This window comes from Lepisosteus platostomus, chromosome 6, assembly GCF_059453375.1.
Source record: "Lepisosteus platostomus isolate fLepPlt1 chromosome 6, fLepPlt1.hap1, whole genome shotgun sequence".
Taxonomy (NCBI): Eukaryota; Metazoa; Chordata; class Actinopteri; order Semionotiformes; family Lepisosteidae; genus Lepisosteus; species Lepisosteus platostomus.
In genome coordinates, this window is record NC_142616.1 from 48,349,039 (window position 1) to 48,368,577 (window position 19,539).

The window sequence follows — 19,539 nt, forward strand, 5'->3', positions numbered from 1 at the left end:
AAACACGTTTTTTCAAACTTTGGAATCCCAATGTAAGTGCCTGGCTCAGAAGAGCACACTGAGTCAGCCCTTAACCCCAGTGTGCAGAACTTGTCAAAACGTGTTTTTCAGCAGAAATAAAGACGTTTGGGCAACTTTGGTCACCCCAATGTAACTTCTGGGGCAGGAACAGCACACTTTCAAAACGTGTTTTGCAGCCCGAAATAAACGCGTTTTTTCAAACTGTTGAATCCCAATGTAACTGCCTGGCTCAGAAGAGCCCACTGAGTCAGCCCTTAACCCCATTGTGCAGAAGTTGTCAAAACGTGTTTTTCAGCAGAAATAAATACATTTTTGCAACTTTGGTCACCCCAATGTAACTTATGGGGCAGGATCAGCACACTTTTCAAAACATGTTTTTCAGCCCGACATAAACACGTTTTTTCAGACTTTTGAATCCCAAAGTAACTGCCTGGCTCAGAAGAGCCCACTGAGTCAGCCCTTAACCCCTTTGTGCAGAAGTTGTCAAAACGTGTTTTCAGCAGAAATAAACACGTTTGGGCAACTTTGTTCACCCCCATGTAACTTATGGGGCAGGAAAAGCACACGTTCAAAACGTGTTTTTCAGCCCGAAAGAAACGCGTTTTTTCAGACTGTTGAATCCCAATGTAACTGCCTGGCTCAGAAGAGCCCACTGAGTCAGCCCTTAACCCCAGTGTGCAGAAGTTTTCAAAACGTGTTTTTCAGCAGAAATAAACACATTTTTGCAACTTTGGTCACCCCAGTGTAACTTCTGGGGCAGGAACAGCACACTTTCAAAACGTGTTTTGCAGCCCGAAAGAAACGCGTTTTTTCAGACTGTTGAATCCCAATGTAACTGCCTGGCTTAGAAGAGCCCACTGAGTCAGCTCTTAACCTCAGTGTGCAGAATTTGTCAAAACGTGTTATTCAGCAGAAATAAACATGTTTTTGCAACTTTGGTCACCCCAATGTAACTTATCGGGCAGGAACAGCACACTTTTCAAAACATGTTTTTCAGCCCGAAATAAACATGTTTTTTCAGACTTTTGAATCCCAATGTAACTGCCTGGCATTGAAGAGCACACTGAGTCAGCTCTTAACCCCAGTGTGCAGAAGTTGTCAAAACGTGTTATTCAGAAGAAATAAACATGTTTTTGCAGCTTTGGTCATCCCAGTGTTACTTATGGGGCAGGAACAGCACACTTTTCAAAACGTGTTTTTCATCCAAAATAAACACGTTTTTTCAAACTTTGGAATCCCAATGTAACTGCCTGGCTCTGAAGAGCAAACTAAGTCAGCCCTTAACCCCAGTGTGCAGAACTTGTCAAAATGTGATTTTCATCAGAAATAAACACATTTTTGCAACTTTGGTCACTCCAATGTAACTTATGGGGCAGGAACAGCACACTTTCAAAACGTGTTTTTCTTCCGAAATAAACACGTTTTTTCAAACTTTGGAATCCCAATGTAACTGCCTGGCTCAGAAGAGCCCACTGAGTCAGCCCTTAACCTCAGTGTGCAGAAGTTGTCAAAACGTGTTTTTCAGCAGAAATAAACACATTTGGGCAACTTTGGTCACCCCGCAGTGACTACTTGGGCAGGAACAGCACACTTTTCAAAACGTGTTTTTCACCCCGAAATCAACGCGTTTTTTCAGACTGTGGAATCCCAATGTAACTGCCTGGCTCTGAAGAGCACACTGAGTCAGCCCTTAACCTCAGTGTGCAGAAGTTGTCAAAACGTGTTTTTCAGCAGAAATAAATACATTTTTGCAACTTTGGTCACCCCAATGTAACTTATGGGGCAGGATCAGCACACTTTTCAAAACATGTTTTTCAGCCCGACATAAACACGTTTTTTCAGACTTTTGAATCCCAAAGTAACTGCCTGGCTCAGAAGAGCCCACTGAGTCAGCCCTTAACCCCTTTGTGCAGAAGTTGTCAAAACGTTTTTCAGCAGAAATAAACACGTTTGGGCAACTTTGTTCACCCCCATGTAACTTATGGGGCAGGAAAAGCACACGTTCAAAACGTGTTTTTCAGCCCGAAAGAAACGCGTTTTTTCAGACTGTTGAATCCCAATGTAACTGCCTGGCTCAGAAGAGCCCACTGAGTCAGCCCTTAACCCCAGTGTGCAGAAGTTTTCAAAACGTGTTTTTCAGCAGAAATAAACACATTTTTGCAACTTTGGTCACCCCAGTGTAACTTCTGGGGCAGGAACAGCACACTTTCAAAACGTGTTTTGCAGCCCGAAAGAAACGCGTTTTTTCAGACTGTTGAATCCCAATGTAACTGCCTGGCTTAGAAGAGCCCACTGAGTCAGCTCTTAACCTCAGTGTGCAGAATTTGTCAAAACGTGTTATTCAGCAGAAATAAACATGTTTTTGCAACTTTGGTCACCCCAATGTAACTTATCGGGCAGGAACAGCACACTTTTCAAAACATGTTTTTCAGCCCGAAATAAACATGTTTTTTCAGACTTTTGAATCCCAATGTAACTGCCTGGCATTGAAGAGCACACTGAGTCAGCTCTTAACCCCAGTGTGCAGAAGTTGTCAAAACGTGTTATTCAGAAGAAATAAACATGTTTTTGCAGCTTTGGTCATCCCAGTGTTACTTATGGGGCAGGAACAGCACACTTTTCAAAACGTGTTTTTCATCCAAAATAAACACGTTTTTTCAAACTTTGGAATCCCAATGTAACTGCCTGGCTCTGAAGAGCAAACTAAGTCAGCCCTTAACCCCAGTGTGCAGAACTTGTCAAAATGTGATTTTCATCAGAAATAAACACATTTTTGCAACTTTGGTCACTCCAATGTAACTTATGGGGCAGGAACAGCACACTTTCAAAACGTGTTTTTCTTCCGAAATAAACACGTTTTTTCAAACTTTGGAATCCCAATGTAACTGCCTGGCTCAGAAGAGCCCACTGAGTCAGCCCTTAACCTCAGTGTGCAGAAGTTGTCAAAACGTGTTTTTCAGCAGAAATAAACACATTTGGGCAACTTTGGTCACCCCGCAGTGACTACTTGGGCAGGAACAGCACACTTTTCAAAACGTGTTTTTCACCCCGAAATCAACGCGTTTTTTCAGACTGTGGAATCCCAATGTAACTGCCTGGCTCTGAAGAGCACACTGAGTCAGCCCTTAACCTCAGTGTGCAGAAGTTGTCAAAACGTGTTTTTCAGCAGAAATAAACACGTTTGGGCAACTTTGGTCACCCCCCTGTGACTGCTGGGGCTGGAACAGCACACTTTTCAAAACGTGTTTTTCACCCCGAAATAAACACGTTTTTTCAAACTGTGGAATCCCAATGTAACTGCCTGGCTCAGAAGATCCCACTGAGTCAGCCCTTAACCCCAACGTGCAGAAGTTGTCAAAATGTGTTTTTCAGCCGAAAAAAAAACAAGTTTCTGCAACTTTGGTCACCCCAATGTAACTTATGGGGCATTAACAGCACATTTTCAAAACGTGTTTTTCATCCGAAATAAACACGTTTTTTCAAACTTTGGAATCCCAATGTAACTGCCTGGCATTGAAGAGCACACTGATTCAGCTCTTAACCCCAGTGTGCAGAAGTTGTCAAGACGTGTTATTCAGCAGAAATAAACATGTTTTTGCAGCTTTGGTCACCCCAGTGTTACTTATGGGGCAGGAACAGCACACTTTTCAAAACGTGTTTTTCATCCGAAATAAACACGTTTTTTCAAACTTTGGAATCCCAATGTAAGTGCCTGGCTCAGAAGAGCACACTGAGTCAGCCCTTAACCCCAGTGTGCAGAAGTTGTCAAAACGTGTTTTTCAGCAGAAATAAACACGTTTGGGCAACTTTGGTCACCCCCCTGTGACTGCTGGGGCAGGAACAGCACACTTTCAAAAAGTGTTTTGCAGCCCGAAATAAACGCGTTTTTTCAGACTGTTGAATCCCAATGTAACTGCCTGGCTCAGAAGAGCCCACTGAGTCAGCCCTTGACCCCATTGTGCAGAAGTTGTCAAAACTTGTTTTTCAGCAGAAATAAACCCATTTTTTCAACTTTGGTCACCCCAATGTAACTTATGGGGCAGGAACAGCACACTTTCAAAACGTGTTTTTCATCCGAAATAAACACGTTTTTTTCAAACTTTGGAATCCCAATGTAACTGCCTGGCTCAGAAGAGCCCACTGAGTCAGCTCTTAACCCCAGTGTGCAGAAGTTGTCAAAACGTGTTTTTCAACCGAAAAAAAAACACGTTTCTGCAACTTTGGTCACCCCGCTGTGACTACTTGGGCAGGAACAGCACACTTTTCAAAACGTGTTTTTCACCCCGAAATAAACGCGTTTTTTCAAACTGTGGAATCCCAATGTAACTGCCTGGCTCAGAAGAGCCCACTGAGTCAGCCCTTAACCCCAGCGTGCAGAAGTTGTCAAAACGTGTTTTTCAGCCGAAAAAAAACACGTTTCTGCAACTTTGGTCACCCCAATGTAACTTATCGGGCAGGAACAGAACACTTTTCAAAACGTGTTTTTCACCCCGAAATAAACGCATTTTCTCAAACTCTGGAATCCCAATGTAACTGCCTGGCTCAGAAGAGTCCACTGAGTCACCCCTTAACCCCATTATGCAGAAGTTGTCAAAACATGTTTTTCAACCGAAAAAAAACACGTTTCTGCAACTTTGGTCACCCCAATGTAACTAATCGGGCAGGAAAAGCACACTTTTCAAAACGTGTTTTTCAACCCGAAATAAACTCGTTTTTTCAGACTGTTGAATCCCAATGTAACTGCCTGGCTCAGAAGAGCCCACTGAGTCAGCCCTTAACCTCAGTGTGCAGAAGTTGTCAAAACGTGTTTTTCAGCAGAAATAAACACGTTTGGGCAACTTTGGTCACCCCCCTGTGACTGCTGGGGCAGGAACAGCACACTTTTCAAAACGTGTTTTTCAGCCCGAAATAAACACGTTTTTTCAGACTTTGGAATCCCAATTTAACTGCCTGGCATTGAAGAGCACACTGATTCAGCTCTTAACCCCAGTGTGCAGAAGTTGTCAAAACGTTTTATTCAGCAGAAATATACATGTTTTTGCAGCTTTGGTCACCCCAGTGTTACTTATGCGGCAGGAACAGCACACTTTTTAAAACGTGTTTTTCAGCAGAAATAAACACGTTTTTTCAAACTTTGGAATCCCAATGTAACTGCCTGGCTCTGAAGAGCACACTGAGTCAGCCCTTAACCCCAGTGTGCATAAGTTGTCAAAACGTGTTTTTCAGCAGAAATAAACACGTTTGGGCAACTTTGGTCACCCCCCTGTGACTGCTGGGGCACGAACAGCACACTTTTCAAAACATGTTTTTCAACCCGAAATAAACGCATTTTTTCAAACTGTGGAATCCCAATGTAACTGCCTGGCTCAGAAGAGCCCACTGAGTCAGCCCTTAACCAAGTGTGCAGAAGTTGTCAAAACGTGTTTTTCAGCAGAAATAAACACGTTTGGGCAACTTTGGCCACCCCCCTGTGACTGCTGGGGCAGGAACAGCACACTTTCAAAACATGTTTTGCAGCCCGAAATAAACGGGTTTTTTCAGACTTTTGAATCCCAATGTAACTGCCTGGCATTGAAGAGCACACTGAGTCAGCTCTTAACCCCAGTGTGCAGAAGTTGTCAAAACGTGTTATTCAGCAGAAATATACATGTTTTTGCAGCTTTGGTCACCCCAGTGTTACTTATGGGGCAGGAACAGCACACTTTTCAAAACGTGTTTTTCAGCAGAAATAAACACGTTTGGGCAACTTTGGTCACCCCCCTGTGACTGCTGGGTCACGAACAGCACACTTTTCAAAACGTGTTTTTCACCCCGAAATAAACGCATTTTTTCAAACTGTGGAATCCCAATGTAACTGCCTGGCTCAGAAGAGCCCACTGAGTCAGCCCTTAACCTCAGTGTGCAGAAGTTGTCAAAACGTGTTTTTCAGCAGAAATAAACACGTTTGGGCAACTTTGGTCACCCCCCTGTGACTGCTGGGGCAGGAACAGCACACTTTCAAAAAGTGTTTTGCAGCCCGAAATAAACGCGTTTTTTCAGACTGTTGAATCCCAATGTAACTGCCTGGCTCAGAAGAGCCCACTGAGTCAGCCCTTAACCCCATTGTGCAGAAGTTGTCAAAACATGTTTTTCAACCGAAAAAAAACACGTTTCTGCAACTTTGGTCACCCCAATGTAACTTATCGGGCAGGAACAGCACACTTTTCAAAACGTGTTTTTCACCCCGAAATAAACTCGTTTTTTCAGACTGTTGAATCCCAATGTAACTGCCTGGCTCAGAAGAGCACACTGAGTCAGCCCTTAACCTCAGTGTGCAGAAGTTGTCAAAACGTGTTTTTCAGAAGAAATAAACACGTTTGGGCAACTTTGGTCACCCCCCTGTGACTGCTGGGGCAGGAACAGCACACTTTTCAAAACGTGTTTTTCAGCCCGAAATAAACACATTTTTTCAGACTTTTGAATCCCAATGTAACTGCCTGGCTCTGAAGAGCACACTGAGTCAGCACTTAACCCCAGTTTGCAGAAGTTGTCAAAACGTGTTATTCAGCAGAAATATACATGTTTTTGCAGCTTTGGTCACCCCAGTGTTACTTATGGGGCAGGAACAGCACACTTTTCAAAACGTGTTTTTCAGCAGAAATAAACACGTTTTTTCAAACTTTGGAATCCCAATGTAACTGCCTGGCTCTTAAGAGCACACTGAGTCAGCCCTTAACCCCAGTGTGCAGAAGTTGTCAAAACGTGTTTTTCAGCAGAAATAAACACGTTTGGGCAACTTTGGTCACCCCCCTGTGACTGCTGGGGCACGAACAGCACACTTTTCAAAACGTGTTTTTCACCCCGAAATAAACGCATTTTTTATAACTGTGGAATCCCAATGTAACTGCCTGGCTCAGAAGAGCCCACTGAGTCAGCCCTTAACCTCAGTGTGCAGAAGTTGTCAAAACGTGATTTTCAGCAGAAATAAACACGTTTGGGCAACTTTGGTCACCCCCCTGTGACTGCTGGGGCAGGAACAGCACACTTTCAAAAAGTGTTTTGCAGCTCGAAATAAACGCGTTTTTTCAGACTGTTGAATCCCAATGTAACTGCCTGGCTCAGAAGAGCCCACTGAGTAAGCCCTTAACCCCATTGTTCAGAAGTTGTCAAAACATGTTTTTCAACCGAAAAAAAACACGTTTCTGCAACTTTGGTCACCCCAATGTAACTTATCGGGCAGGAACAGCACACTTTTCAAAACGTGTTTTTCACCCCGAAATAAACTCGTTTTTTCAGACTGTTGAATCCCAATGTAACTGCCTGGCTCAGAAGAGCACACTGAGTCAGCCCTTAACCTCAGTGTGCAGAAGTTGTCAAAACGTGTTTTTCAGCAGAAATAAACACGTTTGGGCAACTTTGGTCACCCCCCTGTGACTGCTGGGGCAGGAACAGCACACTTTTCAAAACGTGTTTTTCAGCCCGAAATAAACACGTTTTTTCAGACTTTTGAATCCCAATGTAACTGCCTGGCTCTGAAGAGCACACTGAGTCAGCCCTTAACCCCAGTTTGCAGAAGTTGTCAAAACGTGTTATTCAGCAGAAATAAACACGTTTGGGCAACTTTGGTCACCCCCATGTAACTTATGGGGCAGGAACAGCACACGTTCAAAACGTGTTTTTCAGGCCGAAATAAACGCGTTTTTTCAGACTGTTGAATCCCAATGTAACTGCCTGGCTCAGAAGAGCCCACTGAGTCAGCCCTTAACCCCAGTGTGCAGAAGTTTTCAAAACGTGTTTTTCAGCAGAAATAAACACATTTTTGCAACTTTGGTCACCCCAATGTAACTTCTGGGGCAGGAACAGCACACTTTCAAAACGTGTTTTGCAGCCCGAAATAAACGCGTTTTTTCAGACTGTTGAATCCCAAAGTAACTGCCTGGCTCAGAAGAGCCCACTGAGTCAGCCCTTAACCCCATTGTGCAGAAGTTGTCAAAACGTGTTTTTCAGCCGAAAAAAAACACGTTTCTGCAACTTTGGTCACCCCAATGTAACTTATCGGGCAGGAACAGCACACTTGTCAAAACGTGTTTTTCACCCCGAAATAAACTCGTTTTTTCAGACTGTTGAATCCCAATGTAACTGCCTGGCTCAGAAGAGCCCACTGAGTCAGCTCTTAACCCCAGTGTGCAGAATTTGTCAAAACGTGTTATTCAGCAGAAATAAACATGTTTTTGCAACTTTGGTCACCCCAATGTAACTTCTGGGGCAGGAACAGCACACTTTTCAAAACATGTTTTTCAGCCCGAAATAAACTCGTTTTTTCAGACTTTTGAATCCCAATGTAACTGCCTGGCATTGAAGAGCACACTGAGTCAGCTCTTAACCCCAGTGTGCAGAAGTTGTCAAAACGTGTTATTCAGAAGAAATAAACCTGTTTTTGCAGCTTTGGTCATCCCAGTGTTACTTATGGGGCAGGAACAGCACACTTTTCAAAACGTGTTTTTCATCCAAAATAAACACGTTTTTTCAAACTTTGGAATCCCAATGTAACTGCCTGGCTCTGAAGAGCAAACTAAGTCAGCCCTTAACCCCAGTGTGCAGAACTTGTCAAAATGTGATTTTCATCAGAAATAAACACATTTTTGCAACTTTGGTCACCCCAATGTAACTTATGGGGCAGGAACAGCACACTTTCAAAACGTGTTTTTCTTCCGAAATAAACACGTTTTTTCAAACTTTGGAATCCCAATGTAACTGCCTGGCTCAGAAGAGCCCACTGAGTCAGCCCTTAACCTCAGTGTGCAGAAGTTGTCAAAACTTGTTTTTCAGCAGAAATAAACACGTTTGGGAAACTTTGGTCACCCCCCTGTGACTGCTGGGGCTGGAACAGCACACTTCTCAAAACGTGTTTTTCACCCCGAAATAAACGCGTTTTTTCAAACTGTGGAATCCCAATGTAACTGCCTGGCTCAGAAGAGCCCACTGAGTCAGCCCTTAACCCCAGTGTGCAGAAGTTGTCAAAACGTGTTTTTCAACCGAAAAAAAAACAAGTTTCTGCAACTTTGGTCACCCCGCAGTGACTTCTTGGGCAGGAACAGCACACTTTTCAAAACGTGTTTTTCACCCCGAAATCAACGCGTTTTTTCAGACTGTGGAATCCCAATGTAACTGCCTGGCTCTGAAGAGCACACTGAGTCAGCCCTTAACCTCAGTGTGCGGAAGTTGTCAAAACGTGTTTTTCAGCAGAAATAAACACGTTTGGGCAACTTTGGTCACCCCCCTGTGACTGCTGGGGCTGGAACAGCACACTTTTCAAAACGTGTTTTTCACCCCGAAATAAACGCGTTTTTTCAAACTGTGGAATCCCAATGTAACTGCCTGGCTCAGAAGAGCCCACTGAGTCAGCCCTCAACCCCAGCGTGCAGAAGTTGTCAAAACGTGTTTTTCAGCCGAAAAAAAACACGTTTCTGCAACTTTGGTCACCCCAGTGTAACTTATCGGGCAGGAACAGAACACTTTTCAAAACGTGTTTTTCACCCCGAAATAAACGCATTTTCTCAAACTCTGGAATCCCAATGTAACTGCCTGGCTCAGAAGAGCCCACTGAGTCAGCCCTTAACCTCAGTGTGCAGAAGTTGTCAAAACGTGTTTTTCAGCAGAAATAAAAACGTTTGGGCAACTTTGGTCACCCCCCTGTGACTGCTGGGGCAGGAACAGCACACTTTCAAAAAGTGTTTTGCAGCCCGAAATAAACGCGTTTTTTCAGACTGTTGAATCCCAATGTAACTGCCTGGCACTGAAGAGCACACTGATTTAGCTCTTAACCGCAGTGTGCAGAAGTTGTCAAAACGTGTTATTCAGCAGAAATATACATGTTTTTGCAGCTTTGGTCACCCCAGTGTTACTTATGGGGCAGGAACAGCACACTTTTCAAAACGTGTTTTTCAGCAGAAATAAACACGTTTTTTCAAACTTTGGAATCCCAATGTAACTGCCTGGCTCAGAAGAGCCCACTGAGTCAGCCCTTAACCTCAGTGTGCAGAAGTTGTCAAAACGTGTTTTTCAGCAGAAATAAACACGTTTGGGCAACTTTGGTCACCCCCCTGTGACTGCTGGGGCAGGAACAGCACACTTTCAAAAAGTGTTTTGCAGCCCGAAATAAACGCGTTTTTTCAGACTGTTGAATCCCAATGTAACTGCCTGGCTCAGAAAAGCCCACTGAGTCAGCCCTTAACCCCATTGTGCAGAAGTTGTCAAAACGTGTTTTCAGCAGAAATAAACACGTTTGGGCAACTTTGGTCACCCCCATGTAACTTATGGGGCAGGAACAGCACACGTTCAAAACGTGTTTTTCAGCCCAAAATAAACGCGTTTTTTCAGACTGTTGAATCCCAATGTAACTGCCTGGCTCAGAAGAGCCCACTGAGTCAGCCCTTAACCTCAGTGTGCAGAAGTTGTCAAAACGTGTTTTTCAGCAGAAATAAACACGTTTGGGCAACTTTGGTCACCCCCATGTAACTTCTGAGGCAGGAACAGCACACTTTTCAAAACATGTTTTTCAGCCGAAATAAACACATTTTTTCAGACTTTTGAATCCCAATGTAACTGAGTCAGCCCTTAACCCCATTGTGCAGAAGTTGTCAAAACGTGTTTTCAGCAGAAATAAACACGTTTGGGCAACTTTGGTCACCCCCATGTAACTTATGGGGCAGGAACAGCACACGTTCAAAACGTGTTTTTCAGCCCAAAATAAACGCGTTTTTTCAGACTGTTGAATCCCAATGTAACTGCCTGGCTCAGAAGAGCCCACTGAGTCAGCCCTTAACCACAGTGTGCAGAAGTTGTCAAAACGTGTTTTTCAGCAGAAATAAACACATTTTTGCAACTTTGGTCACCCCAATGTAACTTATGGGGCATGAACAGCACATTTTCAAAATGTGTTTTTCATCCGAAATAAACACGTTTTTTCAAACTTTGGAATCCCAATGTAACTGCCTGGCATTGAAGAGCACACTGATTCAGCTCTTAACCCCAGTGTGCAGAAGTTGTCAAAACGTGTTATTCAGCAGAAATAAACATGTTTTTGCAGCTTTGGTCACCCCAGTGTTACTTATGGGGCAGGAACAGCACACTTTTCAAAACGTGTTTTTCATCCAAAATAAACACGTTTTTTCAAACTTTGGAATTCCAATGTAACTGCCTGCTTCTGAAGAGCACACTGAGTCAGCCCTTAACCCCAGTGTGCAGAACTTGTCAAAACGTGTTTTTCAGCAGAAATAAACACGTTTGGGCAACTTTGGTCACCCCCATGTAACTTCTGGGGCAGGAACAGCACACTTTCAAAACGTGTTTTGCAGCCCGAAATAAACGCGTTTTTTCAGACTGTTGAATCCCAATGTAACTGCCTGGCTCAGAAGAGCCCACTGAGTCAGCCCTTAACCCCATTGTGCAGAAGTTGTCAAAACGTGTTTTTCAGCTGAAAAAAAACACGTTTCTGCAACTTTGGTCACCCCAATGTAACTTATCGGGCAGGAACAGCACACTTTTCAAAACGTGTTTTTCACCCCGAAATAAACTCGTTTTTTCAGACTGTTGAATCCCAATGTAACTGCCTGGCTCAGAAGAGCACACTGAGTCAGCTCTTAACCCCAGTGTGCAGAAGTTGTCAAAACGTGTTATTCAGCAGAAATAAACATGTTTTTGCAACTTTGGTCACCCCAATGTAACTTCTGGGGCAGGAACAGCACACTTTTCAAAACATGTTTTTCAGCCCAAAATAAACGCGTTTTTTCAGACTGTTGAATCCCAATGTAACTGCCTGGCTCTGAAGAGCACACTGAGTCAGCCCTTAACCCCATTGTGCAGAAGTTGTCAAAACGTGTTTTCAGCAGAAATAAACACGCTTGGGCAACTTTGGTCACCCCCATGTAACTTATGGGGCAGGAACAGCACACGTTCAAAACGTGTTTTTCAGCCCAAAATAAACGCGTTTTTTCAGACTGTTGAATCCCAATGTAACTGCCTGGCTCAGAAGAGCCCACTGAGTCAGCCCTTAACCACAGTGTGCAGAAGTTGTCAAAACGTGTTTTTCAGCAGAAATAAACACATTTTTGCAACTTTGGTCACCCCAATGTAACTTATGGGGCATGAACAGCACATTTTCAAAATGTGTTTTTCATCCGAAATAAACACGTTTTTTCAAACTTTGGAATCCCAATGTAACTGCCTGGCATTGAAGAGCACACTGATTCAGCTCTTAACCCCAGTGTGCAGAAGTTGTCAAAACGTGTTATTCAGCAGAAATAAACATGTTTTTGCAGCTTTGGTCACCCCAGTGTTACTTATGGGGCAGGAACAGCACACTTTTCAAAACGTGTTTTTCATCCGAAATAAACACGTTTTTTCAAACTTTGGAATTCCAATGTAACTGCCTGCTTCTGAAGAGCACACTGAGTCAGCCCTTAACCCCAGTGTGCAGAACTTGTCAAAACGTGTTTTTCAGCAGAAATAAACACGTTTGGGCAACTTTGGTCACCCCCATGTAACTTCTGGGGCAGGAACAGCACACTTTCAAAACGTGTTTTGCAGCCCGAAATAAACGCGTTTTTTCAGACTGTTGAATCCCAATGTAACTGCCTGGCTCAGAAGAGCCCACTGAGTCAGCCCTTAACCCCATTGTGCAGAAGTTGTCAAAACGTGTTTTTCAGCTGAAAAAAAACACGTTTCTGCAACTTTGGTCACCCCAATGTAACTTATCGGGCAGGAACAGCACACTTTTCAAAACGTGTTTTTCACCCCGAAATAAACTCGTTTTTTCAGACTGTTGAATCCCAATGTAACTGCCTGGCTCAGAAGAGCACACTGAGTCAGCTCTTAACCCCAGTGTGCAGAAGTTGTCAAAACGTGTTATTCAGCAGAAATAAACATGTTTTTGCAACTTTGGTCACCCCAATGTAACTTCTGGGGCAGGAACAGCACACTTTTCAAAACATGTTTTTCAGCCCAAAATAAACGCGTTTTTTCAGACTGTTGAATCCCAATGTAACTGCCTGGCTCTGAAGAGCACACTGAGTCAGCCCTTAACCCCATTGTGCAGAAGTTGTCAAAACGTGTTTTCAGCAGAAATAAACACGCTTGGGCAACTTTGGTCACCCCCATGTAACTTATGGGGCAGGAACAGCACACGTTCAAAACGTGTGTTTCATCCCAAAATAAACGCGTTTTTTCAGACTGTTGAATCCCAATGTAACTGCCTGGCTCAGAAGAGCCCACTGAGTCAGCCCTTAACCCCAGTGTGCAGAAGTTGTCAAAACGTGTTTTTCAGCAGAAATAAACACATTTTTGCAACTTTGGTCACCCCAATGTAACTTATGGGGCATGAACAGCACATTTTCAAAACGTGTTTTTCATCCGAAATAAACACGTTTTTTCAAACTTTGGAATCCCAATGTAACTGCCTGGCATTGAAGAGCACACTGATTCAGCTCTAAACCCCAGTGTGCAGAAGTTGTCAAAACGTGTTATTCAGCAGAAATAAACATGTTTTTGCAGCTTTGGTCACCCCAGTGTTACTTATGGGGCAGGAACAGCACACTTTTCAAAACGTGTTTTTCATCCGAAATAAACACGTTTTTTCAAACTTTGGAATTCCAATGTAACTGCCTGGCTCTGAAGAGCACACTGAGTCAGCCCTTAACCCCAGTGTGCAGAACTTGTCAAAACGTGTTTTTCAGCAGAAATAAACACGTTTGGGCAACTTTGGTCACCCCCATGTAACTTCTGGGGCAGGAACAGCACACTTTCAAAACGTGTTTTGCAGCCCGAAATAAACGCGTTTTTTCAGACTGTTGAATCCCAATGTAACTGCCTGGCTCAGAAGAGCCCACTGAGTCAGCCCTTAACCCCATTGTGCAGAAGTTGTCAAAACGTGTTTTTCAGCTGAAAAAAAACACGTTTCTGCAACTTTGGTCACCCCAATGTAACTTATCGGGCAGGAACAGCACACTTTTCAAAACGTGTTTTTCACCCCGAAATAAACTCGTTTTTTCAGACTGTTGAATCCCAATGTAACTGCCTGGCTCAGAAGAGCACACTGAGTCAGCTCTTAACCCCAGTGTGCAGAAGTTGTCAAAACGTGTTATTCAGCAGAAATAAACATGTTTTTGCAACTTTGGTCACCCCAATGTAACTTCTGGGGCAGGAACAGCACACTTTTCAAAACATGTTTTTCAGCCCGAAATAAACACGTTTTTTCAGACTTTTGAATCCCAATGTAACTGCCTGGCTCAGAAGAGCCCACTGAGTCAGCCCTTAACCCCATTGTGCAGAAGTTGTCAAAACGTGTTTTTCAGCAGAAATAAACACGTTTGGGCAACTTTGGTCACCCTCCTGTGACTGCTGGGGCAGGAACAGCACACTTTTCAAAACGTGTTTTTCACCCCGAAATAAACGCGTTTTTTCAAACTTTGGAATCCCAATGTAACTGCGTGGCTCAGAAGAGCCCACTGAGTCAGGCCTTAACCCCAGTGTGCAGACGTTGTCAAAACGTATTTTTCAGCAGAAATAAATAACAAAGAGACACTTTACTGTAAAAAGGTGCCGTCCTTCAAATGAGACGTAAAATAGAGGTCCTGCCTCTCTGTGGTCATTAGAAATTCCAGGGCATTTCTCGAAAAGAGTAGGGGTGTATCCCCACCATCCTGAACAAAGTTGGCATTTACCAGTGTTGTAACAGAGAAATAAGTTCTGGATCCCGAGATGAAGTTTAAACAGATGAACTTTATTGCATTCAAGGAACAGTAAAATCAAAGTATTGTTCGAAGTACCGGTACAAAACTTCCAGTTAATATAGTACTTTTCATCCGCTTCTGATGTAGTTAGTTTCCGTGGTTATGGGGGGAGGTCATGGTGTTCGAACGTTTCACAGACTTTGGCCAAATGGTCAATGTTAGGTTTGTTTCCTTGGGGGGAGGGGGGTTCCTAGCTGGCATCTGGAATCCTTATCAGCTGTCTGCCTTTCCTGCCATAACTCTAAGCCTGGAATTTCTTGTGTCACAAGAAGTCCAGTCCTTGTGCAGAAAGGAATCAGTTAACCCTTCTTCACATCTTATATCTTTCTTCACCAGTCATGGCCTCCTAATAAGCCCCATCTCTGAATTGGATTCATCACTCTCTTTTCCTCCCCACTGATAGCTGATTGTGTGGTGAGCATTCTGGTGCACTATGACAGGTGGATGCTGCACATTGGTGGTGGTGGATGGGAGTCCCCATTATCTGTAAAGTGATTTGAGTGGAGCATCCAGAAAAGTGCTATATACTGTAAGTGTAAGAAATTATAATTTACACTCTTGGGAAAAAAATAAATGATCTAAAGATGGAGATGAAAAAGGAACGAAAAGAGTTCAAAAACAAATTCAAAAGAGACATTAAAGCAGAATCTAAAAGATGAAATAAACCAGAAGCTGCAAAATGCCATTAGTGATATACGGAACCTAGGCACTAGGATAACAGAGATGGAGAAACTTATTCAGGAGTTCAAAACAGTGAATGTTGACCTCAGGGACACCCTGCTGCATGCCCTGAGGCAAAAGAAAACAATGCTGGCCAAACTGCCCAACTGGAGGGGAGATCATTGCGAAATAACATTCCCATCTATGGTATCAAAGAAGACTTTTACAGATTCAAAGAGCACACAGGTCCCTTTTCCCGGAACCTCAGGGCGATGTAATGCTGAGGTCCACTGTGGTTAATTTTCAACAATTCAGCACGAAAGAACTCATCCCAAAGACAGTGGTTTCTTTTGGAGACAACAACCCAACTGAGGTGATCACGATGCTCGAGGAGTACAAGGAGATAAAAAAGATTCTTAAAGCTAAACAAATCTGCTTTCAGACACTATATCCGACCAAGATATCCACTGGGAGATGGGAACACAGATTTATAATAATGCCAGCGAGACAGCAGAGGACCTGAAGAAAAGAGGATATAATGTGGAAGCAATCCGAGATGTGAGTGTCCCCTCTTGGGAGGAGAAGCTCACTCAAGCCCTGCACTCACAGGCGGAGGGGATAAAAACAAATGAGAATTTCAACAGCGCTTTAGGGCTGTCTTTAAATTGCTGGATACGTGAGTCTTTTTATGGCAAAAAAAGTTTTGACTTTTTTTGGTAATGATAAAGGAACTAACGTTAGTGTAAAACAAATTATTTAAATGTTAAACATTTAAGTTAAAATGAACTCTGTGTCACAAGTACTGGAAGGGATGACAAGAACAGGGCAGTCTGGTCGGTGTAAACCAGGAACTAACTAAGACAGGGCCCAGGACCTGAAGGAAATCCAACAGGTGGAGCACCAAATACCAACTGATCCTCAACCCTAACCCTCAACAGGGGGTCTCCTCTAGAGAACAGGCCAAGCCAGCACTGTCAGTTGACTGGGGAAGTGCACCCTAGACCACACCAAACAACGCACCCCCTGGAGTACAGGTCTAGTGCAGAGTCCTGGGGCAGGACAGTGGCCGGACAGGAAGGTAGGCTGGCATGGTGAAGCAGAGTCTGGAGTGCAGGACACAGGGCTGGCTGGACACAGGGCTGAAGTGCAGAACTGGCAGAACTGAAGTGCAGGACACAGGGCTGGTAAGATACAGCCCAAGAGTCCAAGCAGGGGAGAACCATTAGGGCTGTCAGCTGTGCAAGGCTGAACTGCCAGGCCCCCTATGCACTGGACAGAAAAAGTGCCACAAAAGAGATCACAGCTGTGCTTCACCCCAAAGGCTACACTGTGAGGAGGGGTCTCACTGAATTTAGGTGAGGTGTGGGACCCTACTCTGTGAACCAGTCAGATGGGGCACAGGACCTGGAGATTCAAAGTGCACGCCCTAATAGGAGTCTCCTCCGAGACCAGGTCAGGTGTGTACTGTCAGCTTAGTCTTCCAGGTTCATCACTCCAACAGACGCGCCTGGGTGTGATCAGCATCAGATACCAAGGTGCCTTTGGACCAACCATCTGCCAGGAGTGGGTGACACAGTTTCCCGTCCTCTAATCTTCTGAAGCCATGGGTCAGCATAGGCACTGGGGGTGCTCCCAGTGAGAGCCTGAAAGTACAGGAATCCTCAGGGAGCTCTGGCTAATGGGGCTGGAGAACCACCAGGATTGTGCAGGCCCCTGGGCTAACACAGCACTTCATGAGTGCAAGTGCAGTGCCGCCAGTGCACATACTGTACTAAGGGGGGAATGCCATGCTTACTGTGGGAAAACTGTAGCACAACGATGATCCAGGGAACCAGAAGCACCTTGCGCTCCCTGCAGGAACACTCAACTGTGACATGGGTCCCCGGGGGAACACAATTCTGCACTGACAGCAGGCAGCCACCGCACAAAGAGCTATAGAACTGTCCTCCCTTAGAATACAAGTATGGGCAGGTCAGGACATAGAAAGACAACAGGGACAGTCCAGGTAGGTGGGAATCAGGAGCAAAATGGAAAACAGAGGGAATATAGGCAGACCAGCAATGGGAGAAAGGCAGGGAAAACTCCTCTGGGAAACTGCAGGCTGGTGGTCTATAATTGCAGTGCAGGAAAAGGACTGAAATGCAATGCCAGCATGCCGAGGAGAAGCCAAACAGGACTTATATAACCTGCAGCACCTGGTCTAGACTGATTACTTATTGCATTCAGGTGATATGAGTATATAATCTGCTCAGCAGCCAGTGAAGGGCCCACAGCCGCTGCAACAACACTTGTCCCTCAGCTTCACAGTGGGGTGAAAGTAACACTGACTTTATAATTAGGTATTCATAAAAGATTTAATAAAATCATAAGATAAATTGATTGAACACTTCCCCAGGACACCTGCTCACCTCGGACACGCCCCCCCGTCTCCTGACCCACTCCTGCATGATATTTTTTCCCTATTGTTTCTTCACCTTCCGGATCATATCGTCCGCATAGGGCCCGGAAAGAACTGTTCTTGACAGTACCCTCCTGATCATACCACAAGGAAGCTCAAAGATCATTCAGAAAGAGTGAACCAAAGGACAGCTGCAAGGTGGAGATGGAGCGGGGTGCTTTAGACCAGTGGTTCTCAAACTTTTTGGACCAAGTACCACCCCTAATCAAACCAAAGCATCCAAGTACCACCTACAAGTCATCTTCTCATAGAAACCCCAGAAAATCTCAATGACCAACATGAGCGCGCGTGCGCACACACACTCATATACACATATAATAAATATTATAATAATAAACTTTATTTGGTAACATGCCTTTAAAGGTGGTTTCTCACAGTTCTTTACAGAAAAAAAACAGGAACAAGAAATAAAAATAAACAATAAAATAGCACCATTTCAGTGAGAGGGGTGAGCCTGTTTAGTCGAGCAAAGCAGATGTGAATTAATTTTTCGAGCCTTGATACAATTCACAACAGAGTCTAACAGATTTAAAATCGTCAGGCATTTTCTTGACAGCAAAGACTGTGTCTTTCAGAGGGGGCAGCAGGTCTAGCTGCTTAGGAGCTTTTTCTCCACACATATATGTGTCAGCTCTTTTGCCAACGGTAAATAAGGTTCTTCAAAAACAGTGTGGGGCTTACCTGCTTTAGCGATCCAGAAGCTTGTATTTTCTCCCGTTTCCGTTTCAGGAGTCCGTCTCAGAAGTGAAAATAAGTTTTTATTTCATGCGCATGGGAGCGAAACACAGAGATGCTCGATGTATTTTTCTCAAATTAACCTAGAACAGTTCTTAAATATTTTTCTGTTATCTATCACGCTTTCCTGTGCTCACAAGATTGCCAGGGTTCCTAGCACGCATTTCTATGCATTCCTGTGTTTACAACATTGGCATTGTTCCAAAATCACGCACATTCTCCTACCTCTCTATTTGCTGGAGATAAGTTTTTTTTAAATACAATTGGTCACTTAGTTCGTAGCACGCATTCCTGTAGAGTGGTATAGAATTACATTGTAGCTCTGAGTCCACTCAAGTATTGGCACGCGCTGTATCATGGTACGTGGGCTATGTATTCGACACGTTTTAAAATAGAAAATATGAAACCCCGTCCCAATTTTTCAGCGCACATAACAAAGTTCCAGGGTCATATGGCGTACCCGCTGGCGGTGCTCTGCGTACCACAGTTTGAGAACCACTGCTTTAGACAAATGCAAAGGAAAGTCTGTGTTCAATATATGAATAGCTAATTTCGTAATGATGGTGATTAGGTACAGCTGTGTGTGTGACTTGTCCTTGTTATCCTTCCTGAGCTTCAGTTTATAAACTTCCATTCAAATAGACCACATAAAGCTGCAATATTCTCCTACTTCTTATACTCTGTTTTACTGCATTCTTCTTTAGTCATTATTAACATTGCAACACCATCTGATCATGTCCACTGGGACATTTCTAAGCGGAGAGTGCCATCTTCCTTAGCAATTCTCATTCTCCATTCTGTCTTAAAAGGTAGAGACAGTAATATTTCTGTAGGAATGACACAACTACTTTTATTTCTTCTGAATGAGAACACTTTTAGCTCTCCTCAGTGACACCC